The sequence below is a fragment of the Acinonyx jubatus genome, chromosome B1 (assembly GCF_027475565.1).
Source record: "Acinonyx jubatus isolate Ajub_Pintada_27869175 chromosome B1, VMU_Ajub_asm_v1.0, whole genome shotgun sequence".
NCBI lineage: Eukaryota > Metazoa > Chordata > Mammalia > Carnivora > Felidae > Acinonyx > Acinonyx jubatus.
Genome location: NC_069382.1, coordinates 123,577,346 through 123,602,186, shown reverse-complemented (window position 1 = coordinate 123,602,186; position 24,841 = coordinate 123,577,346). Strand labels below are relative to the sequence as shown.

At 38.3% G+C, this 24,841-nt stretch overlaps 1 protein-coding gene across 4 annotated transcripts in view; it reads left to right on the top strand.

The window, feature by feature from the left end:
- BMPR1B (bone morphogenetic protein receptor type 1B) overlaps positions 1-24,841 on the top strand; it is a 408,527-nt gene that overhangs the window by 219,519 nt on the left and 164,167 nt on the right. Inside the window, exon 2 of one of the 4 annotated variants that reach the window (XM_027061045.2) lies at positions 11,701-11,857. The exons of 2 other annotated variants lie outside the window; for them this stretch is intronic. The gene's annotated coding sequence lies outside the window, so the exon portion shown is untranslated. Of the gene's footprint in view, positions 1-9,741; positions 11,858-24,841 lie in introns of those variants that run through there. One more of the 4 variants, XM_053217115.1, reaches the window with a different exon arrangement.

Here is a 24,841-nt window from a genome sequence, read left to right as displayed (position 1 = left end):
CTGAGCCAAAGTTGGATGCTCAACCAACTAAGCCACATAGGCTCCCCTGAAAATATACTTTCAATAATGCATGATGTTACATCACTGGTCACTTCGGTTTCTTTTGTTTCTTTGTAATAATAAATGTAATTATTTTTTAGTATAAAGACATAGTAGAGGGAGCCAAATTTTGGAGTTAGACATATGCAGATTTCAATTCTAGGTATAATTATTTTTGGATTTGTGACTTTACATTATTTAGTTTTACCATTTAGAAGATGGAGATCATGCTGACCTTGAAGTATTTAAATATTATAAGTAGTATAGTAAAAGCATTTTCATAAGACACAGTTCATAGTAACTGCTAAATAAATATCAGTGTTATAGTAATAACTGATAATTACTACTCTTTCAAGATTACTCAGAATTCGCTTACTGAATTAAATTCAGTCTTTGAATTTATGACTTTTCCTTATGATCAACTTCTAAAAATTCCTAGCAAAAAGTAAGCATTGACATTTTAAACTGCAGTCATATATCCAAGTTGCTTTCCAGAATGTTTGTATTAATTCATATTTAGAGATATCGGTGTACAAGTGTGCCTTTCTCTCCACATCCTTGCCAATATTGAATTTTATCAAAACTTATACTGATTGACTTAGCTGGAAACTCTTAGTGTTGTTTTAAATTTCATTTGTTTTATCACCAGTGAAGTTCAATTATTTTCATGGTTATGGTTCTCTTCTATGAGTTATCTCTATGTGATTTTGCCTATTATTTAGTGTTTTTCTAATCAAGTTGTGTGTACTCTAAAATATATTAGGGCTATTAAAACTTCATTATATTTCTATTTCTTTTAATGTTTATTTGAAAGAGCATGCATGAGTTGGGGAGGGTCAGAGAGAAAGGGAAAGAGAATCCTAAGCAGGCTCTGCATTGTTAGTGCAGAGCCTGATGTGAGACTCAATCTCACAAACCATGAGATCATGACCTGAACTGAATCAAGAGTAGGACGCTTAACCAACTTAGCCACCCAGGTACCTCCATTGTATTTCTAAAAAGATAACTATTCTTATTCTAATATTTATCCTTCATTTTATTTACTAAAAATTCTTAGCATGCAGTTTCTGTAGGTGGAATGATTTTTTTCCATTTGAATCTTTATTCAACAGCTTTTACCAACTTTATCTAGCCTTTTTTAGATTATTATTCAGGGCTCCCTATTGTCTGGTCTTCTCATGAATCCCTTCTCCCTTTTCCAACTCTGCCCCCAAATCCCTGATGCAGTCAGATAGACCCATTATCTGCCACTGCAGATTCCATTTATGTTCATATCATATCTTTGCTGTGTCTCTTTTGTTTTGTACCTCTTCTCTGAAGCCTAAGCTAGGCTCTTATGTCTAATATCATACCATAGTTTTGTGTTTTGTTATTTTATTTTATAAATTCTTTTCTTTGTTTCCTCCCTCACTCCCTCATCTCTCTCTCTCTTTCCCCTTCCTTCCTTCCTTCCTTCCTTCCTTCCTTCCTTCCTTCCTCCCTTCCCTTCCCTTCCCTTCCCTTCCCTTCCCCTTCCCCTTCCCCTTCCCCTTCCCCTTCCCCTTCCCCTTCCCTTCCTTCCTTCCTTCCTTCCTTCCTTCCTTCCTTCCTTCCTTCCTTCCTTCTCTTCCTTCCTTCCTTCCTCCCTTCCCTCCTTCCCTTCCTTCCTTCCCTAATGAGATCAGTATTCCTAGCTGCATTAAAACTTTCTTCAGAATAGGATTTGTGGTTTATACTTTTGTATGTCCCCAAATCTCCTAGCATAGGCAGGGAACACACTAAGCACTTAGCAAACACTTGCTAATTTATAGAACTGCAGACAATTGCCTTCTTCCTCTACCTCCTGCTTCCCCAAATATGCATTTATTTTTACCTATTGATAGAGAGCTAAGATAAATGAACTACAAACAGTTTGGGACAAATATTTTAGAGTTTGGTGCATTGTTTTCTCAGTTGTGCTCTCGTTCATAGAGATCCCATATATATCAAAAAATACTTCACTGACTCTGAAAAGCCAGCAGACTACACAGGGAGAAAGCTTCCAGATTGTCCTTTAAGGTGTTGTGAAGGGTATTGGGGTACTGCAGGCTCCAGGGTCTCCTTAGTATGTGGGCTCTGGCAAACAGCCAGGTTAGGAGTCAAATATGTCCTTGGCCAACATTGCAGATAGGACCCAGAATATTGCTTTGTTGTGAAAAAGTGCAGAGCTACTGTTGTCCAAGAATCATCCTCAAGGGTTCTCTGAGATTCAAGTCTTTGTTAGAGACTTAGGTAGTTTGATTACTGAATATGTGCATCTTTTAATTTGCCTTTGTTTATTTAATACCTTGAGGTTATCTCACCTCTTCAGTTCTGTTTAATGATTTCACCTAAAGATTGACAATGTCTATAAAAATGCTTTGTTTTATTCAAAGTATCTATTCCTGTTTTTAGCAACTGTAATGACACTACCCATGTATGACCAAAATAAGACACAATAATTTGTGGTTTTCATTATTATTACCTTTAGCCATATAATCATTCCCATCCATTGTGGCTTAAAACTATAACTATTATCCATCACAGTTTTTGTGGGTCAGGAATTTGTATATGGTATGGTTCTTTGCTCCTGGCTCAGGCTCTTTTCATGCATTTACAGTCAGATAAGGACTGGAGTTGGGACAGGGGGCGGCTGGAGCACCTGGGGGCTAGTCCAGCATCTCTTTCTTTTCATGTGCTTTTAAGGGCCTGTCTGTGTGGTCTGTCCACATAGGCTAATTCAGGCTTCTTCACAGCATGGTAGCTTCAAGGCAGTTACACTGCTATCATGGTGGCTGAATACTTCAAGAGAGTACTGCCAGAGAACACGCCAATGGTTGCCAGAAGCGAGGGGAGTGAGCAGAATGGGTGAAGGGGAGTGGGAGGTACAGACTTCCAGTTATGGAATGAATAAGTCACGGGATGAAAGACGCAGCATAGGGAATATAGTCAATGGTGTTGTAATGATGTTGTGTGGTATGGTGGCAGATGGCAGCTACCTTGTGATGAATGTAGCATAATGTATAAGCTTAGAGAATCACTGTGCTGTGTACCTGAAACCCATGTAACATTTTAGCTCTAGCTGATATAATTCTTAAAAATCTTTAGGTTTTCTTATGTGTCAGTTTATAATCCATTCTGTTAGAGGAGCTAAGATGGTGGAGTAGTAGGCTTGCCTGATCCGTCAAACTCACCTAGATAAATATCCAGTCATCCTGAATACCCAATAAATCGATCTGAGGACTGACAGAACAAACTGCACAATTACAGGGAGAGAAGAGGTCACCTCGTGGAAGGTAAGAGGTGCAGAGATGTTATTTGCAGGGAAGTAGATTGCGAGTGTCACTGAGGGGAGGGAGCCCTGGTCATTAAGAGAGGAGAGAGAGTACACAGGGGATCATACAGGGAAAGCACTTTCCCAAAGCTGTTGACTGGGAAAGTGAGAGAGGTTGATTTTCCTGAGTTTTTACAACCAAAGGGTTCAAATACTGGAGTTTTAGAGGTCCATGATGTGGCAGGTGTGGAGCCTGGTGGGTGCTGCAGTGCCGCTATGGAGGAAGAGGGCAGGTGGCCAAGGGGCAGAAGATCCTGGGCTGCACAGACAGAACTGGTTCCCCTTCTTGGGGCACATCTGAAAAGTGGCATTGCCTTTCCAGAGACAAAGGAGCTGGCAGGCACCATTTCTCTCCCCGACCCCTCAGCATAAACTAACCTCAGTAAGCAACACAGTGCCAACAGTGGCGATGTAAACTGCTTACACCAAGCCCCGCCCCCCTTGTGCTCTGCAGGTGCTGCTTTTCCCAGGCAAGTGTACCTGAGAACTAGAGCAGTGGGCCCGTCCCCAGAGGACCAGTACCCCCCTCCCCCACCACATACACCACATCTACTGAGCATAGAGTCTGCAAAGCTTCGGTTCTAGTGGAAATAGTGTACATCTCTTTTTTGTTTTTTTTGAAGTTTATTTATTTACTTTGAGAGACAGAGAGCGGGGGAGGGGCAGAGAAAAGGGGGAAGAGAGAGAGAATCCCAAGCAAGTTCCACACTGTCAACATGAAACCTGATGTGGGGCTCGAACTCATAAACCGTGAGATCATGACCTGAGCTGAAGTCAAGAGTTGGATGCTTAACTGACTGAGCCACCCAGGTGCTCCAGCATCATCAGTTCTCTCTTAACAAGAGCAGAGCACACCTAGTTAAAACTCACCATACCCTGGACAGGGTCAAAACACTCCCCACTGCAGACAGGGGGAAACTCTTCAGAGGACTGACCTGAGGAGGAAAGAGCATCCAAAACACAGTAGCAGAGTGCACAGAGCATACACCAGAGACACTTCCCAAAGTGCCAGGCCCTGAACAGTGTATGACCTCTTGTTTATAAAGCCATTACTCTCAGGATCAGGAAACATAGCAGGCTTTTATAACACACAGAAGAAGACAGATATGTAGACAAACTGCCAAATTAGAGGAATTCATCTCAAAAGGAAGAACAAGGAAAGGTCATGGCCAGGGATCTCATTGAAACAGGTATAAGTAATGTGCTTGATCAAGAATTTAAAGCAACAATCATTAGTATAGTAGCTGGCCCTTGAGAAAAACATAGAAGACCCCAGGGAGTCCCTTACCATGGAGATAAAAGACCTAAAAACCAGTCAGGCTGAAATTTAAAAAAATGCTATAACTGAGATACAAAACTGACTGGAGGTAATGGGCACAAGGATGGAAGAAGTGAAGGAATGAATAAGTTATATAGAAGCTAAAATTATGGAAAATAATGAAGCTGAAAGAAGAGGGAAATAAAAATATTGGATCATGAATGTAGACTTAGAGAACCCAGCAGCTCCATAAAGCATAATAGCATTCATATCATAGGAGTCACCAGAAGGAGAGGGGAAAAGGGGCAGAAGGTTTAATTGAGCAAATTATAGCTGAAAACTTCCCTAGTCTAGGGAAGGAAAAAAAAAATCCAAATCTAGGAGGCACAGAGAACTTGATCAACTTGTTGATCAAAATCAACAAAAGCAGGCCAACACCAAAACATATCATAGGTAAATTTACAAAATATATAGATAAAGAAAAAATACTAATAGGAGAAAGAAAAAAGAAATCCCTAACTTACAAGGACAAAGTTAGCAGCAGATATTGCCACAGAGACTTGACAGGACAGAAGGGAGTGGCATGATATATTCAACACGTTCTTTGCGAGTTCACATAGCACAATCTCCAGAATAGGTCACATACTGTGTCATAAGTCAGGCCTCAGTGAGTACAAAAAGATTGAGATCATACCATGCTGATTTTCTGACCACAACACTATAAAACTTGAAGTCAACCACAAGAAAAAAATTTGGAAAGGCCATAAATACATGGAGTTTAAAGAATATCCTACTAAAAAATGAAAAGGCAAACCAGGAAATTAAAGAAGAAGTTAAAAAATACATGGAACAAATCGTAATGAAAACACGTGTCCAAAACCTTTGGGATGCAGCCAAAGCAGTCATAAGAGGGAAGTATATAGCAATACAAGCATACCTCTAGAAGCAAGAAAAATCACGAATTCAAAACCTAACCTTACACCTAAAGGAGCTAGAAAAAGAAGAGCAAATGAAACTTAAAGCCAGCAGCAGAAGAAAAATAATAAAGATTAGAGCAGGGGCACTTGGGTGACTTGATTGAGCATCCGACTTCAGCTTAGGTCATGACCTCATAGTTCGTGGGTTTGAGCCTCACATCAGGCTTTGCACTGACAGTGCAGAACCTGCTTTAGATTCTCTATTTCCCTCTCTCTCTGCTGCTCACCTGCATGTACACTCTCTCTCTCCTGAAAAATAAATAAACATTAAAAAAATTAAAAACAAAGAGAGCAGAAATAAATGATATAGAAACAAACAAAATCCCACAGTGGGACAGATCAATGAGCTGGTTCTTTGAAAGAATTAATACAATTGATAACCAAACTTACCAAAAAGGAAGGAGAAAGGACCCAAATAAATAAAATCATGAATGAGAGAGGAGAGATCCAACCAACACCACAGAAATATAAACAATTCTAAGAGAGTATTATAAAAAATGATATGCCAACAAATTGGGCAATCTGGAAGAAATGGGTAAATGCCTAGAAACATATAAACTCCTAAAAGTGAATCAGGAAGGAACAGAAAATTTGAACAGACCAATAACCAGCAAAGGAATTGAATCAGTTATCAAAAATCTCCCAACAAACAAAGGTCTTAGACCAGATGCCTTCCCGGGAGAAATCTACCAAACGTTTAGAGAAGAGTTAATACCTGTTTCTCTCAAACTGTTTCAAGGAATAGAAATGGAATGAAAAACTTCCAAATTCATTCTCTGAGGCCAGCATAACCTTGATTTCAAAACCAGACAAAGACTGCACTACAAAGGACAATTACAGGCCAATATTCCTGATGAATATGGGTGCAGATATTCTCAGGTAGGTACTAGCAAATCAAATTCAAGAGTACATTGAAAGAATTATTTACCACACGATCAAGTGAGATTTTTTCCTGGGCTGCAAGGGTGGTTCAATATTCACAGTTCAGTCAGCATCTAACTACATTAAGAAAAGAAATGATAACAATCATATGATATGATCCTCTCAATAGATGCAGAAAAAGCATTTGACAAAGGACAGCACCCATTCTTGATAAAACCCCTTAACAAAGTAGGGATAGAGGGAACCTAACCTCAGAAAGACCATATATGAAAGACCCCCAGCTAATATAATCCTCAGTGGGGAAAAACTGTGAGCTTTTCCTATATGGTCAGGAACAAGTGAGGGATATCTACTCTTACCATTGTTTTTTAACACAGAACTAGAAATCCTAACCTCAGAAAATCAGACAACAAAAAGAAATAAAAGACATCCAAATCAGCAAAGAAGTTGAACATCTTTATAAAAAATATTTTTAAGTTTATTAATTTTTTGAGTGAGAGAGAGAGACAAAGCATGAGTGGGAGAGGGGCAGAGAGGGAGACAGAATCTGAACCAGGCTTCAGGCTCTGAGCTGTCAGCCCAGAGACCAGCCCAGGGATTGAACTCATGAACTGTGAGATCATGACCTGAGGTGAAATTGGGTGCTCAACCAACTGAGCCACCTAGGTGCTCCTCAAAGTTGAACTTTCAATATTCTCAGAAGACATGATACTCTATGTAGAAACCCAAAAGACTCCCCCGAAAATTGCTCAAGGTGATACATGAAATCAGTAAAGTTTCAGGATACAAAATAATTGTACAGGAATCTGTCGCATTTCTATATACCAATTATGAAGCAGCAGAAAGAGAAATTAAGGGATTGATCCCATTTTCAATTCCATCAAAGCCATAAGATACTTAGGATTAAAAGTAACCAAAGATGTAAAAGATCTGTATGCTGAAAGCTATAGAACTTATGAAAGAAATTGAATATGACACAAAGAAATGAAACATCCCATGGCTCATGGATTGGAAGAACAAATATTGTTAAAATGTCTACATTACTGAAGGCAGTCTGCACATTTAATGCAATCCCTATCAAAATAATACCAGCATATTTTACAGAGCTAGAACAAACAATCCTAAAATGTGTATAGAACCACAGAAGACTCTAAATAGCCAAAGCAGTCTTGAAAAAGAAAAGCAAAGCAGGAGGCATCACAATTCCAGACTCCAAGTTATATTACAAAGCTGTCATGATCAAGACAATATGGCATTAGCACAATATGACATCAGCGGAACAGAATAGAAAACCCAGAAATGAACTCACAACTATATGGTCAACTTCAAGAAAGCAGAAAAGATAATCCAATGGAAAAAAGACAGTCTTTTCAAATCATGGTGTTGGGAAAACTGGACAGAAACATGCAAAAGAATGAAACTGGGCCACTTTCTTACACCATACATAAAAACAAATTCAAAATAGATGAAAGATCTAAATGTGAGACAGTAAACCATCAAAATCCTGGAGGAGAACACAGGCAGCAACCTCTTTGATGTCAGCCATAGCAGCGTCTTATTAGATATGCCTCCAGAGGCAAGGGAGACAAAAGCAAAACTGAAGTATGGAGACTTCATCAAGGTAAAAGCTTCTGCACAGTGAAGGAAACAATCAACAAAACTAAAAGGCAGCCTACAGAATGGGAGAAGATATTTCCAAATGACAGAATCTGATAAAGAGTTAGTATCCAAAATCTATAAAAAAACGTATCAAGCTCAACACCCCAAAACCAAATAATCTAAGAAATGGGCAGAAGACATGAATAGACATTTTTCTGAAGACATACAGATGGCCAGCTGACACATGAAAAGATGCTCAACATCACTCATCATCAGAGAAGTACAAATTGAAACCATGAGGAGATAGTACCTCACACCTGTCAGAATGGCCAAAGTTAACAACACAGGAAAAAACAACTGTCGGTGAGGATGAGAAGGGGGAATACTCTTACACTGTTGGTGGGAATGTAAACTGGTGCAGCCACTCTGGAAAACAGTATGGAGGTTCCTCAAAAAGTTAAAAATAGAGCTACCCTATGATCCAGCAATTGCACTACTAGGTATTTACCCAAAGGACACAAAAATACTGATTCAAAGGGATGCATTCATCCCGGTGTGTGTATGTATGTATGTATGTATGTATGTATGTATGTATGTATGTATTTAACATTTACTTATTTTGAGAGAGAGAGAGAGAGAGAGAGAGAGAGAGAGAGTGAGAGAACAAGCAGGGGAGGGGCAGAGAGTGGGAGACAAAGAATCCCAACCAGGCTCTGGGACAAAGAATCCCAAGCAGGCTCTTATGGTGCAGACCATGAGCTCACAGACCATGAGCTCATGACCTGAACTGAAGTCAAGAGTTGGATGCTTAACGGACTGAGCCACCCAGGAGCCCCTGCACCCCTGCACATCCGACAATAGCCAAATTATGGAAAGAGACCGAATGTCCATTGACTTGTAAATGGATAAAGAAGTAGTACATACAGTGGAATAACATCCAGCCATAAAAGAATGAAATCTTGCCATTTGCAATGACGTGGATGGAGCTAGAGTATATTACGCTAAGTGAAATAAGTCAGAGAAAGACAAATACTATGTGATTTCACTCGTGAAATTTAAGAAATGAAACTGATGAACATGGGAAAAAAGAGGGAAACCATAAAACAGCTTCTTCTTAACTATAGAGAACAAAATGGGGGTTTCTGGAGGGGAGGTGAGTGGGGGGGGTGGGCTAGATGGGTATTAAGGAGGGCACTTGTGATGAGCACTGGGTGTTGTATGTAAGTGAAGAATCACAAAATTCTACTCCTGAAACCAATATTACACTATATGTTAATTAACTTTAATTTAAATAAAATCTTAAAAAAAGTAATCCACTGTTAGCAAAAGCCACACCCATAAAATTTTGCATATAATCTCTCCTTTTTCAGGGGTTCCCTATCAGGCTGCAGTTGGATAAACACCCTTAAGATTCCCTGTGTCCAGTTGTTCATCAAAGAAAGTTGGCTACATATGCCTAGAAGATCCTTATTAAGGCCTTTTTTTCTGTCTTACAGGACTTATAAGGCACCACCTTAATATTCCCGAGGTGTTAATAAAGAGTACTTTTAATCACACACTTACCTTTATTTGTGGACCAGATCTTTCTGACTACACCTGCATTTTGCCTTTCCTTGAGCCTTGCCATTACTTTGAGACTCTTTTGCTCTCTGAAGTGATAGGGAATGAAAAACAGTTTTGTTTTGGAAACCCAGCAAATCCTGTCTCTTTATAGACCCTCCAAATTTTGCTGAAAAGCAAAAAAATTTTTAACTCACTATTCTCTGTACATCTCTGTACATCTCATCCTAAGTAGCAAAAGGAAGGCAGGTGTTTCTTTCACTATTCTGCTTGAAAATCTCCTTAGCCAGATCTTTGGATATCATTAGGTGCTTTTTTTATTTTCCACATCACTGTGGGCAACAATATTGCTAAATGTACTGCAGCCATGTAACAAGAGTCTCCTTTTCTGCCTCTTCCAAAAACAAAACACTTATTTCTCTGGAACTCTCACAGTCCAACTCTTTGAGGCCTATCAGTCTTCCACTGATAGTCTCGTTCAGGTTCCATCTACGGTCTGGTCCAAAGACCAATACCGTATGTTTGGGTTTATTTAAAATTTTAAAAATGTTTGTTTATATATTGTTGAGACAGAGAGACAGAATGAGTGGGGGAGGGGCAGAGAGAGAAGGAGACAGAGAATCCCAGGCAGGCCCTGTGCTGCGGACCTCAAACTCACAGAATCGTGAGTTCGGGACCTGAGCCAAAACCAAGAGTCAGACTCTCAACCCACTGAGCTACCCAGGCATCTCTGGGTTTATCCAATTTTTTATTATCCCACTTCACACCTGATATTAAAGTGTGTTCCAGTTATGTGTTGCGTTTTGACAAAACTGTAGCTTTATAACTATATAACTTAGCAATTTAAAATAGCAAAAAACAGTGTTCTTACCTGTCTTGCCTGGTATGTGTGTGTCAGCATTTGGGCAGAGCTCCACTAGGTGGTTCTGGCACAGAGTGTTTCATGCCTTTGCAGTCAGATGGGGTCTGGAGCAGGAACAGCAGGGGACTGAAGCAGCTAGGAGCTGTCCATGCACGTCTGTGCTCACTCAGTCTGGAGGCCTCTCTGATTTCCCCACTATGGGGAACTTGGGTCTCTCTTTGACGGCACTGTGTCTGTCCTCTGTATGGTGAGACTGCAAAAATGGCAACTAAAGACTTCAAGAACACAGGTTCTTAGGAGTAAGGGGGGAGTCAAATCACATGTTATCACCTGGCCTTGAAGCACAGAGGTTCACTTTTAGCATAGTCATAAGCTTATCCAGAGTTAAGGAGAAAGAGTTTAGACTTCACCTCTCAAATGGATGTAAGAAGAGCATTTGCGGTGGGCGATATTGTTGTGGGCATTTTTGGAAAATAAAATCTACCACACTCCTTTGTACCCAGCCTTTAGAGGTGAATTCTAAAGTTATAGAATGTGGAAATAGATGTTGTTAGAGATGAAGATAAAACCTTTTGTGTTAAAAAAAAAAAGAACAAAAACACTTGAGCTGAACATCCTCGGGTTCATCTTCTAGTTTTACTAATTAAACATTCAGTGAATTTCCAGTGATAGCATGTAATGGGATTCTAAATTTGGTGTTTGTCTCTTGGCTAGGCCAAACTTATGATTGTGGGTGGTACATGTTTTAGGTTATATCAAGTTCTCAGACATGGAGAATTTATGAATGGTAATAGTTTTAACTGGCCAGCTATTGAAACCTTGTGTTTTTGTAGGAAAAGAGGAAAAATGTTCTGTAAAAGTGAAGAGAAATCCCATCTCTTCCTAAAATCTAACTCTGCATAAGTACTGACAGATTTTCCCAGTGATTCTTAAAACGGATCTTTTCAAATATCAAGAACCATATGGTTGAGTTTCACAACTGTGAAGAGCGAAGGCTTCATTAAAGGTGATGAGTGTGCAGCTACTGGCGTCTCCTTTCTTGTTGGCCACAGCAGTTCAGTTTGTCCTGTGCCACTAGACAAGTGAGCCATGTGCGCTTTGGAAAATCTTTTGACAGTTTCAGATATTTTGTCTGCCTGTGCTGGACCCCGTTCACTGCATCTTTTCACTTCGGTTTCTCCTCTGCTTTCAGCAACAACACTATCCAGCTGGTTTTTGTGGGAGAGCCAGGCACGCGGCAGCCTGTGAAAGCCAGAGACCAGAAAACCACTGCCTACGTGAAACACGACTGTATCTTCACAGGGCTATTGAGGACCAGGCTCCATTCAGCCCTCTTAAAAGGGTCAAAGGTGATATAAAATGAATGGATCGTCACAGTTGATTGCAATTACTGTATGTAGGGGAGTACATCACTTTTTAGCCATCAGCCTGGCCCACTGATGATGAAAATTCAGTCTTCACAAGATTGAAGGCAGTGTTACTTAGTGATTTATTAACCATACTTTGAATGATCTTTTAAAATACTTGCAAAGTGTAGCTATAATATAATGAGTTCCAACATAGGGTTGCTTAGTCCATGTCATAGTCATAATTTTGCCTCAACAGTTTGCCCTCAGGGAAATTTTTCTGCAATACAGTCCGATTTCCAGCACGCAGCCTAGTGAAATTGGCAGTAGGCTTGTTCATTTAATTATAACCTGATTTTAAGACTATTGAACTGTCTTTGGAACAAAGGAAGTTTCATCATAGGTACATGGCAAACCTATAAAAGTGGCAAATGATAAAATAATTGGAAAACTGGATCATAAAATAACAAAAGTAACATGAGGTGAGTAGATAATTGGAATGCCAGATTTTGATAAAAATATTTTCAGATTATCCCAGTTGACTTCGCATTTTAATTGTGCTGTGAAAGGTAGTAACAGTTTATTTAGCGTGTTTATTCATGACAGTTGTACTTGTTCACTTTATGAAGGATTTAAAATGTCCTATTTATTTATTTGTTTTTTATGCCTTTGTTCTGCCTCTTTCTGGAATGGATCCCCCTTTGCCTCTTATCCTAGAATAATTTCTACTCCCTCTATTAAGACTTAGTTCCACTATCAGGGTGCCTGGGTGGCTCAGTCAGTTAAGCATCTGACTTTGGCTCAGATATGATCCCATGGTTTGTGGGTTCGAGCCCCGTGTTGGGCTCTGTGCTGACAGCTCGGAGCTTGGAACCTGCTTCGGATTCTGTGTCTCTCTCTGTCCCTCTCCGCTCACACTCTCTTTCTCTGTCAAAAATAAATGAATAAACATTATAAAAAACAAACAAACAAATCTTAGTTCCAGTACCATCTTTCCTTCCCCATTGAATGAGGTACTTGTATTTCTTTATCACTTAGGCATAGCTCTTGTGTTGCTTTTATTACTGTGCATTATAGCATTTAACTGTGTGCTACCTGGAGGCATGAGTTGCGTTTCATTTACTTTTGTATGTTACAGGTGCCTGGAATATTTTAGGTATTCAAAATTGTTTGCGGAAGGAACAAGTGATTGAATGGATTTATGGTTCTATTTGATTTTTCATTTGAGTCTGCAGTCTTTAATCATCAAATCCTCTTCCTCATTGATCCACCCTTCTTGTTTGGAGCATAAGGGCACCTCTCATTTCACATTTTCACGTATTTTTTTACTTCTCTTTTAGTTTACCAAGGAGGGAGAGAATGGTAGTCAGGGCTTGGAAGTGGCGATGTATATTTGCAGGAGGTCATACCAGCACTGAGCTGTTCTGTCTTATCTTCAGCCTTGGGAGGTTGATAAGTTTTCATTATTCATTCCTTAATTAGATGTTTGCTTAACCCCACAAAGGTTGTGTGAATATGCAAAAATGCATAAAATATAGCTCCTGATTTCAGTTCAGATACTGTCTACAAGAAAAGGGAAACAAGTATGTAATGCAAGTTGGGATTGCTGTGGGTTTTCATAAAGGGAGAGAAAGAAAGCAAAGGCTGTTCTGAGATAGAGAGATTACCTTGGCTGGCTTTATCGGATAGAACTTTCCGAAGAAAAGTTTGAGTAGAAGTTGTCAACCCTTTTTACTTACTTTCTGTGAATTCCAGGACAAATAGACTGTGTAGAAAATTTGTCCTTTAGAGGAAAATTGGGGGTAGTATAATATTTACATATGCACTTTTTTTTTTTTTTTTTACATACGCAATTCTGATGAAGTTTTGTTTTGGGTAGATAAGTAAAGGAATATCCCAAGTTTACCTTCTGTGGAGTGGTTGGATTTTTAAGTAGAACTCCTTCAGCTGGTTAGCCTAAATTAATATGTTAATTGAAACTGGAGAAGATGCTGTATCAGTGGAAATCTTAGGACTGTAGCACCACATGATAGTTCAATCAGTTTTTAGCTGCTTGGTTTGCTCTCCTGGAATGTGACCGGGACTTCCTTGCTTTTGCTTTTCTTACAGTTTAATTTAGGTTCCTTAATTTAGGCACAGTTATTGTTAAAAAAAAAATAAGAATTTAAATTGACCCCAAGAGTTGGGAAATGAAACGTTTTACTACCATTAGGGGCTTTATTTTCTACTCAGTGCAGTACAACAAAAGGTATACGGGTGTGTTTATTTGAACAATAGAAATGTCATCTACATCTGATAAATGTATCTAAACATTTTAATGTGATGAGTTTCTCAGGTCGCAGCAGTGCTGGTGAATCAACTGCATTTCTCCTTAAAGATTATTTCTTAACTCAGCTCTAGTAGGTGAAGTCTTACAGAATTACGTGCCACAAAATGATGTACCATTTACAGCAGAGTGGATCATGTGCTCATGTGACCCACACTAGAGGAATCCCATGGTCAGTCTTACAGATCATCAAAAAGAATAATGTCAGCAAAATTCAGATACTGTTTCAAAGGTTTGTGTATTTGTTTTCCTCACAAGAGATAAGTCATTCACAAAATATAAGCAAATATATTCTAGAATTTACAGGGAGGTGTATAAAATGAATACATTAGGCATTTCCAAAATAACTAATTTTCAGCTAAATTTAATTTTTATTTAATTTTTACTTTTTAACATTTTTTAATGCTTACTTATTTTTGAAAGAGGGAGAGAGAGAAAACGAGTGAGGAAGAGGCGGGGGAGGGGGGGATCCAAAGCAGGCTCCAGGCTCTGAGCTGTCAGCACAGAGCCCGACGCAGGGCTTGAACTTGTGAGCCACGAGATCATGACCTGAGTCAAACTTAGATACCCAACTGACTGAGCCATCCAGGCGCCCCACATTTTTAAAGGGAAGTGTTTCAATAATTGCCTTCATTTTTGTTGTTCAAAAGAATTTGCTTCAGGAACTAACATGTCTAAGGTGTATTGCTACTTTTAACGAAATATCCAGGTTGAAATGAAACAGTCTAGGTACATGACAAATTTCAGTTGAAATTTTAATCTTTCAGTGGCTGTTTATGTAATTAGACTAAAATTTAAATTCTTCACCATGGCCTAAATTAGTGCTTCTCCACTGGGACTGCATATCAGAATCACATGGAGAGTCTTAAAGAATACTGATCTCTGCTCCTACTCCAGTTGATTCTGGTTTAATTGGTCTTGGATATTGCAGGATATCTGGATTTTTAAAAGCATCTCAGATAATTCCAGTGTGCAGCACAGTTTAGGAACCACTGATCTGAAACACTACATCGTCCAGCCATTGTCTAATTATTGGGCTTTTTTTTTTTTTTTTTGGTCAGTTGAATACCAAGGCTTCTTTTTATTCAAGTATCTTTTCATTAGCAATTCCTTCTGCCTGGAATACTCTTCCTTCAGATCTTTCTAGGCTGTCTCCTTCTCATCATTCAGGCTTCAGCTCAAAGGATTCTGCTTCGGGCAAGGCTTTTCTTAGTCCCCCTTGCCTAAACTTTCCCCCCCCCCAGTATTATCACATTATTCTGTTTCACTTTTATTATTGCCTTTTTTTTCTTATGAGATGATACCATATTTGTTTGTTAGGTCCCCCCACCCCCCCGCCACTAGAATGTAAAGTCTATAAGGGCATGTGTGGCATACCTGCTTCACCATCATATTCCTAGCACTTAAAGCCAAGCCTGTCATATAGTTCAATAATTATTATTGCTCCATAAATATTTTTTTAATGGCTGAAAACGCCGATAGAAAAATTCTTATGGGAATATACAAAATTATATCTTTTTTTCTCTTAAAAACCTCAAAACATGGGGTCACATTTTAAAAATTAGAATAAAGCCATAGGATGAAATGAGTTGAAAATGTCATCAGGCAGGAAAAAGGAAACCTAGCAATGTAGCAGCCCCCAGTACTGAGGACTGAAGGGCAGTGGTATTAGGACAGGAATATTACACCACTTGAGGCCTTCACTCCATGGCCATACCTTGGGTCTTACCGTCATCCCAAAGTGCCATATATTTGAAATCTTCCTGTATGTTCTGGTTAATTTCTTTTAAGAATTCAGATATCATTTCTTCCTCTAGATGCCTTCCCTGAGCTCAGTCTCCAGGAAGAGTTAGGTTTACTGTGCTTGGCTTGTTTATATCACGGTCATTGCCATTCACTAGTCTTCTCTCTACCGTCACCAGCTTCTAGCCTTTCTGAGAATAGGGATTGTGTCTATAGTGCCAAACCCATAACAGGTACTCAGCAACTGTTTTGCTGAATGAAAGCATAAATAAATATGAAATATTGCATAAGAACCATTAGAACTGCTAATGAAAATTATAAAATGGATTTGTCAGCAACATAAGTAAGTTGAAGTAGTCTTTCATAGAATAAAGCAATAAATAAGGGTACTCTAGGCCAACTGGGTGGTGTGATGTTATGCACACTTAGGAAATTAAGAAAACATTGTTGGTGCCAATAAGTCTGAGCACTGGCTTCCAACTGATATGTGGCTTGTCATCTGAACAAGGTTTTCATCACTCACTCGGGACTTTTTATACATTATTTACCCTTTTTGATAAACTTTTTTTCAATAGCTGCTATTCAGATGGATGCATTTTCCAGTAACACCTGATATCCATTTTAAAATGTAGCTTTTAATTGGTATTGATTGCCAGTAAGCCCAGTGATAACTTTCATTACTGTACTTTGTTGTTCTGCCCAAAAGAAAATGGCAGCAATCTTTTGGGCATATAAATATTTAAAATTCTCTGTGTAGAGGCCCTGTTATTTCCATGGATACTACTGTCATAATTTTAGCACTGAAATACTCCTTAGGATTGCTGTTTCAGGTAGTATCCTGCTTCAAATCTCTACATAACTACTATGCATAATTTACCTAAAGGCTAGATTAGTAGGTCTTTCAAAAGGTAAGTCATGTAGTTGAATGTATTTTCATTAATATTGTGGAATTATTTATTGCCTCATTTTCTGTCACAAAGGAGATAAAACAGAGAAAGAGGAGTGAATACTCAGGACATAAGTGCTTATCAGCTCCCCTCAGATCTTCCTGAAGTGCGCAGCGTATCACTGCTTTACTGGCTCGCAGCCTAGGAACTGGTATGCACTTTTCCCTTATAGTTTTAGCATTATCAAGTGCAAATTGCCAAGCAATTTGTCATCTTTCTAGGAAGGAAACACAACAAGCAAGGAGAGCAAGGAGTTAATACCAGAGTCACAGCATGCAATGAAATTTTCCTATTAAGTTGTTTTTTTTTTTTTTTTTTAAAGAGAGAGAATCTTAAGCAGGCTCTGTGCCCAGCACAGAGCCTGACACGGGGTTTGGTCTTAACGACTGTGAAATCATGACCTGAGCGGACATCAAGAGTAAGACGCTTAACCGACTGAGCCACCCAGGTGCCCCCCAATTTTCCTTTTAATCTGCGTTCCCGAATAGATCCAGTTCTTCACCAGTTTAAATGTTACTTCCTAGAGATAAAGATTTAGAGGTCATCCCAAGAAAAGACACAGAAGTGTGGAAGTACACACATAACATTTCCAGTGGGTGAGCATATGGTTTGGTGTATTAGGAGCGTGTAATACAGGATTTGTGTTGTGGGCAAAGGAGAAATGAAACCGAAAGGGTAATAAGGTCGGTTCGAGATGGCAGAGAGGACCGTATTCTGTGCAGAAAAGTTCAAACCCTCTGTTGTTGGCAAGAGTGCATGTTGACTTTTTCTTTTTTGTGGCAGTGCAGAAAGTTGTTGGAGGAGAAAGGAGAGTGTGACAGGACTAGATTTCAGTATTTAAGGTTATATAAAAGGTAAATCTGAATTTTGGTGGGAACAGAGGGAAGGGAAAAGACGGGAGATTTCAAAGATTTCAAAGTTCTTCATAGAGGAAGGGAAAAAAAAGGGAGGGAAGCAAACCATAAGAGACTTAACTACAGAGAACAAGCAGGGTTAATGGAAGGAGGTGGGCGGGGGTGGTGGTGAGCTAAATGGGTGATGGGTATTCAAGAGGGCACTTGTGATGAGCACTGGGTGTTGCATGTAAGTAATGAATTACTGAGTTCTAGTCCTGAAACTAATATTATACTATATGTTAACTGACTAGAACTTAAATGAAAATCTGAAAAACAAAAAAGCAAAAAACAAAGATATAGTCTTGAGTTTTAGTAACTAAACGGAATTGGGGGAGACCAGAAGTGGAATTTTGAAATTTTAAGTTTGGATGACTGTTATTACCGTGTATGTACTGTGTATGTGTGTGTTTGCCATTATCGTCAAAAACACATATGCCCCAAACAGGAAGACTTCAGTATTTCCTCTAGGAATTCATGTTTTTTCCACAGAAAAGTAATTTCCACTAGGATATGGCCCCTCTGGTATTATTGAAGAGTACAGTAGTAAGGGTCAAGGGTTAAATGTGAAAAGACCAAATTCAGTTTCTGTCTGCACTTCTTTCAAACTTTAACATGTTGGACTCTTCCTTTACCTGCTTTGCACTTAGCTTCCTTTTATGTAAAGTAGGGATACTTTCTAACTGGCTCATCTTAATGAACAAATGAGATAACATATGAAAACACGTTTTAAAAATCTGAAGTGCTGGGCACCAGGGTGGCATAGTTGGTTGAATGACCAACTCTTGATTTCAGCTCAGGTCAAGATCTCAAAGTCATGGGATCAAGCCCCATGTTGGGCTCCGTTGTAGGCATGGAGCCTGCTTAAGATTCTCTCTCTCCTTCTCTCTCTCTCTCTCTCTCTCTCTCTCTCTCTCTCTCTCTCTCTGTCTCTCCTTCCCTTCCTCCCTCCCTCTGAACCCTCCACTCTTGCACGTGCATGTGTGTATCTGTGCACACGTGCTCTCTCTCTAAAAGACAAAAAAATAATAAAAAGAAAAGTAAAAAACAAAAACAAAAACCTGAAGTGCTATATAAATATGAGTTGTTAGTTTTGTACGTACCATTAAGAGTTGGACAGTAAGAGGTTTTACTTCATCAGCAGGGATCCCTTCATCCCGAGGACATGCTTTGATGTTCTTTACTCTCCTTCATGTTCTCCACTGAGTTACTTAAGCATCAGGTGTTAGTAGCAGTTTGTATATGCTTTTCTAAGCACAGATATTTATACAAAGCCATTTTTTTGATTGCATGGTTCAGTACGATTATTTTCAAAATAAAAATATAAGCAAGTGGATTATTAAATTGATGTCTTATTAGTTAGCATTATTTCATCTCTTTATTGGATGATGAAAAGAAAACTATAAGGATATTCTTTATTCTTACCTTTCCTACTTTTACCATCCACCTATCCTCAGCTCAGTTCCAGCCCTGTTCTAGGTCAGCATAGGCCAAATACCCAGAAGGAAGCAAATTACAGGAAGGGGGAAAATCACCTCAAAGTGTTCTCCTGTACAGTATTTACCTGTTCCATGGTAGGTTAATGAAATGAAAGCTGACAAAAACTAGAAAGACTGCCTTAGTCCAGGTCAGTGTGTGATTTAATTCTCTCTCAGAAATAGGGGCTACTGGGTGGCTCAGTTGGTTAAGCATCTGACTCTTAAGCATCTGAGTTTCAGCTCAGGTCATGATCTCACAGTTTCATGAGTTTGACCCTACGTCAGGCTTTGTGCTGATGGTGCAGAGCCTGCTTGGGATTCTCTCTCTTCTCACTCTCTCTCTGCCCCTCCTCCCACTCACACTGTCTCTAAATAAATAAATACACAAAAAACTTAAAAAAAAAAAAGAATGTATATGACAATATTCAGATCCTTTCAAATTCAGAAGTAAAATTAGTATTTTTTTCATTTTTAGTCTTTTTTTTCCCTTAGTTATTTTTGATACCACTTTTCAAGGAAATTTCAGGTCCTGTCAAGCAGGATAGCCAACAGAAGGAACCACATTTTATATGACTCACACTAGAGTAGTAGATATCTCATTCATTTCTTGTTTAAAATTAGTTTGCTTTCGGGGCACCTGGGTGGCTCAGTCGGTTAAGTGTCTGACTTCGGCTCAGGTCATGATCTCTCTGTCTGTGGGTTTGAGCCCCGCATCGGGCTCTGTGCTGACAGCTCAGAGCCTGGAGCCTGCTTCGGATTCTGCGTCTCCCTCTCTCTCTGCCCCTCTTCTCCTTGCGCTGTGTCTCTGTCTCTCAATTATAAATAAACATTAAACAATTAAAAAAAAATAAAAATAAAAAAATAAAATTAGTTTGCTTTATTGTTTCCTTTTTATTTTCTCTCATTTTTTTGAAATATATTTTGACTAGAAAAAAATGTGGCCTTAACATGAATAATTATATTCCTTAGTTTCATAGTTTATATCTTCCATAAGAAAGCAGATTCATCATAGAGCAATAAAATAAACCAGTATTGTTTTTCTTTTCTTTTATGGATGATCAGACTTAATGTGACTGGCTATTTTCATTGCCTGTTAAATTTAATCATTCAGTGGTATTTTTATAGGCTATTGCCATATGATTAATGAATAATAAAAAAGGTCAGCTTAATTGTGGTTGACAGGTTGTTCCCTCTCCCATTGAGTGAGTTTTTTCTGAATCCTTCCTGGCTGGGGTTTTTCACTCTCTATCGTAAGGAATGTACGGCATTAGCTTGTTTTATGGAACCCTGACCCCAATCTGTCCTACTCTCTCCTTTCAGCTGACTGAAATCCCTCTGGTGTGGGTGATTTCAGGACCACCTTTATAACTGCTCCTTCCCTGCAGAGGACACTTACGGCTTTCTTGAGATTCCATTTCCACTGCCCAACAAAATATACTGTAATTTTTTCCAGAAATAAGTGTTCTTCTGTTACATTAATATCATGTTGATAATTATAGGTATCTGCATGAATGAAAAGGTCTCTGAACGGGTTGTCCTTGAAAAAAACTATGAATATCGAGAGATATCTACATCTTTATGATGAAAGAAAAACCGTTGTTTCAGATGTGGGACAATATCTGTCATTTGGATATTAGAGCAACTCAGAGATTAATGGAATTAAAAATTCTCATCATCATGAAGATTCTTATTGACATTCTTAAGTTTCCGTTTTGGAGTGATAGTAGAAAACTTTGAATTACTGTGAATTAGTTCTCTAGTTTTAGAAAATAAATATTAAAGATATGGTTTTAAGAACTGTACACATTTTAAAAGTAGAAAATTACTGAAATTATATTACAAATATTATGTTAAAAATCACATTTGAGATTTTCCTCAGTATTATAAAAAATATACATGTGGTTTTAAGAGAAAAACAGAAATACTGATACATAGTTATGAGCTAAGCTATTATGATTAAGCATGAAGAAACATTAATATGGTTTTAATATAGGTCCAATTAGCAACAATGATAGTATAAAAATTAGTTTATATCCCTGATGCTTTTCAGCTCTTCGTTATTACCTTATTTTATGAAATATAATTGAGCTTTATTATTTACTCTGGTTATATGCGTTCTATACACTATGAATTTCAAAACAATTTCTATTTATAAGTGATAAAATGTTTTAGTTTAGTTGGGCACTAGTTGGTGTGATACCAAATGAAAGTTAAAAAGGACATGCATTCTTTGCTGTGGTTTCCTTGTTTAGTTTGCTTCTTTGCAATTTATATACAACATTGTTCTAGTTGAAAAGAACAAATGATCTGTTTATTAATTGTGCAGTCAATACTTCTCAAAACTAATGATAGATAAGTACTTAAACTAGCAGCAGTAAAGGTTAGTAGACTTGGTTGTAGGGTTAGTAGGTTAGTAGGTTGTGTGACTTTCCTGTGGGCTCCTGGGGACCTAAAGCATTTATTACTTGGGAACAAAGAACCTTAGAGTTAAACGTACGTGACTCTGTGTGATGGGACTCACAGCAAGGCCTATAAAGGAGAAAACAGCCCATCCTTAGCTACGCACTGGGCACAATGTAGAGTCAATTTCCTTTCTCCAGACTCATTTACATTGAAAGGCACATATTCCCACAGGTCTTTTTGAAAAATGACAACAAGCTTGGATTACTAATATTTTCCTTGTAGACATTTGTCCCTGAGAAGTGTCTCATTCTTTATAGTGTTGGATATATTTGTAGTATTCATATTTGATTAAGCTTATCAACACATACTTTTAAGTCATTTGTTACTTAATCAATTTTTTGCTTTTTACCTCTGTCTTCGAAGAAGCATGAAATTAAAGCATTAATATGATTGGATTATAAGTCCAGTTTCTGATGGAGTACTTTATTATTGATCTGATGGAGTACATTATTATGACCAAACTAAAAATATTAATGTAGGTATTTATCATAATACTAAACAGAGGATTAGTACATTTGCTTTGTAATTGCATTTTTTTAAAAGTTGCTTTTCTTCACTGAAAATCCTATTAGACTGCATAGGAATTCAAACTAAGTTATTTGAAAATTGAAATGATATACCACTAAATCAAGTATTTTTAATTCCTAATCTTTCATTTGTTTATTACAATATTCATTTCTTTAGCTAATAAGTTACTTGTTATGCCTGTGCCAGGTACAACTTTGCTGAGCACTTGAAAATAAGTTTTAAGTTTTATTTGGTCCTAGTGTTTTCTGAAATTATATTTACTGGAAGTAAAGAGTAAATATCCAAAAAGCCAATAAGCACAAGAAAAGATACTCAATTAGTAGTCATTAGGGAAATACAAATTAAAATCACAATGAGATTCTGCTTTACATTTACAAGTATTACTGTAATAAAAAAAACAGATAATTGGAACCCTCACCATTGCTGTTGGGGATATAAAATGGTGTAACCACTTTGGAAAACAATTTGACAGTTCTTTAAAATGTTAGATATAAAATTACCACATTACTTAGAAATTTCACTTCTAGGTATTTATCCAAGGATAATGAAAACATATGTTTATGCGTAAGCTTATGCATGAAAGTTCATAGCATTATTCGTAATAACTCAAAAGTGGGAACAGTGCAAATGTTCACCAGCTGATTAATGGATAAGTAAAATGTGTATCTGTGCAATGAAATATTGTTCTGCGAGGCAGAGAAATGAAATACTGATATCCAGTCACACAAGTACTAATTTTAAACTCATTTTATTAATGAGGATACTAAAGTTGCATAACTTACAATGTAACTTGAGAAAGACGAAAATTCAAGTCAGCTTGACTTCAAAACACCCACTTTTATGCCGTAACGAGTTGTTTGTTTGTGGTGTTAAATCATCACCCTCATCTTTCTTTTCTTAATGGCCAGATTTTTGAAAGAGAGTTTCTATTTCATGTCTCACCTCCCTTGCTTACCTTCTGCCTCCAATGGAGATAGCTCAGCCACTAGTACTCTCTTTTTTTTTCATGCCTGCTTTGCTGAAATATAATTCATACACCATAAAATTCACCCTTTGAGGATGTACCATTCAGAGATCTTTAGTATCAGAGTACTTTCTGAATGTTGTGTGTAATAGGCTCTTTCAATCCCTTCGTATTTGATCTTCCCATGGCAGGTGACATTGTCAGCCACTCCCTCTCTACTACTTCATCCTCATCACCCTTTTTCTCATTTTCTCATTGTTCTATTTACATTCATCATTGTTTTACAAGCTTCACTGACTTCTCTTCCTTGATCTACCTTTTATTTATTTAAAAAAATTTTTTTGGTAATGTTTTTATTTATTTTTGAGAGACAGAGCATGACTTGGGAAGGGGCAGAGATAGAGGAAGACACAGAATCGGAAGCAGGCTCCAGGCTCTGAGCTGTCGGCACAGAGCCTGACGCGGGGCTCAAACTCATGAACCTTGAGATCGTGACCTGAGCTAAAGTTGGACACTTAACTGACTAAGCCGCCCAGGCACCCCTTGACCTGCCTTTTAAATGTTGGTTTGGGGTTACTTACTATTACTGACTTCAGGAGCCACTTATGTTGGTATATGTCTCACAGATTTATGTTTTATTTATTTATATAATGCCTATTTACTGTGCATTTATTCTGTGTGAGATTCATTTTAGGCACATGAAATCTATGTTATTGAACTTAAATTCTGTTGGGAAGAAACAGGCAGTGACAAATAATAAGGAAGTTTGCAGTGTTAAATAGTATGGTGGTAGTAGGCTTCACTGAGAGGGTGCCATTTGAAAAGAGATGTGAAGGAGGTGTTCGCCATGAAGCTGTTTGCAAGAACATACCAGGGTGGGAACAGCAAATAGGAGGACACCAAGGGCAAACTTGTCAGGTACATTTAAGGAATAATAGGGGAACAAGTGGCTGGAGCTGAGAAAATGAGGGGGGCTGTAGTCAGTGTTGTCAGAGACCGAATGAGAGGCTGATCAAGTAGGGATTTATGGATCATTATAAGAACTTGGACTTCTATTCTGTTTTCAATAGAAGACGAGTATTATCTGATTTAAAAAAAATTTTTTTTAATATTTATTTATTTTTGACAGCGAGAGAGAGAGAGACAGAGCATGAGTGGGGGAGGGGCAGAGAGAGAGGGAGACACAGAATCCGAAGCAGGCTCCAGGCTCCGAGCTGTCAGCACAGAGCCCAACACAGGGCTCGAACCCACAAACCACGAGATCATGACCTGAGCCGAAGTCGGATGCTCAACTGACTGGGCCACCCAGGCGCCTCTGATATCTTTAAGTGACTGTTTTGGCTTCTGTGTTGAGAATAGGTGAATGGTGAAAAAAAGTTTCAAGCAGGAAAACATGAATAGAAGGTTACTGAATTGCTGCAATCTTCATCTTTCCTATATTATAGATTAATATATTTAAGTGCTTACTGACTGTATTCACTTGGCTATAACACAGTTCATCATGTTCAAAGACTAAATGCATCTTCTTTTCTTAGCTCCCTGTTCCTTCTGTAACCTCTGCCTTGACAAAGACCCAACTCCCTGAGGGAGGAGCCACCTTTGACTTTTTCAGGACTTGGCTTTTTAATAGCAGAATAAGGTTCAT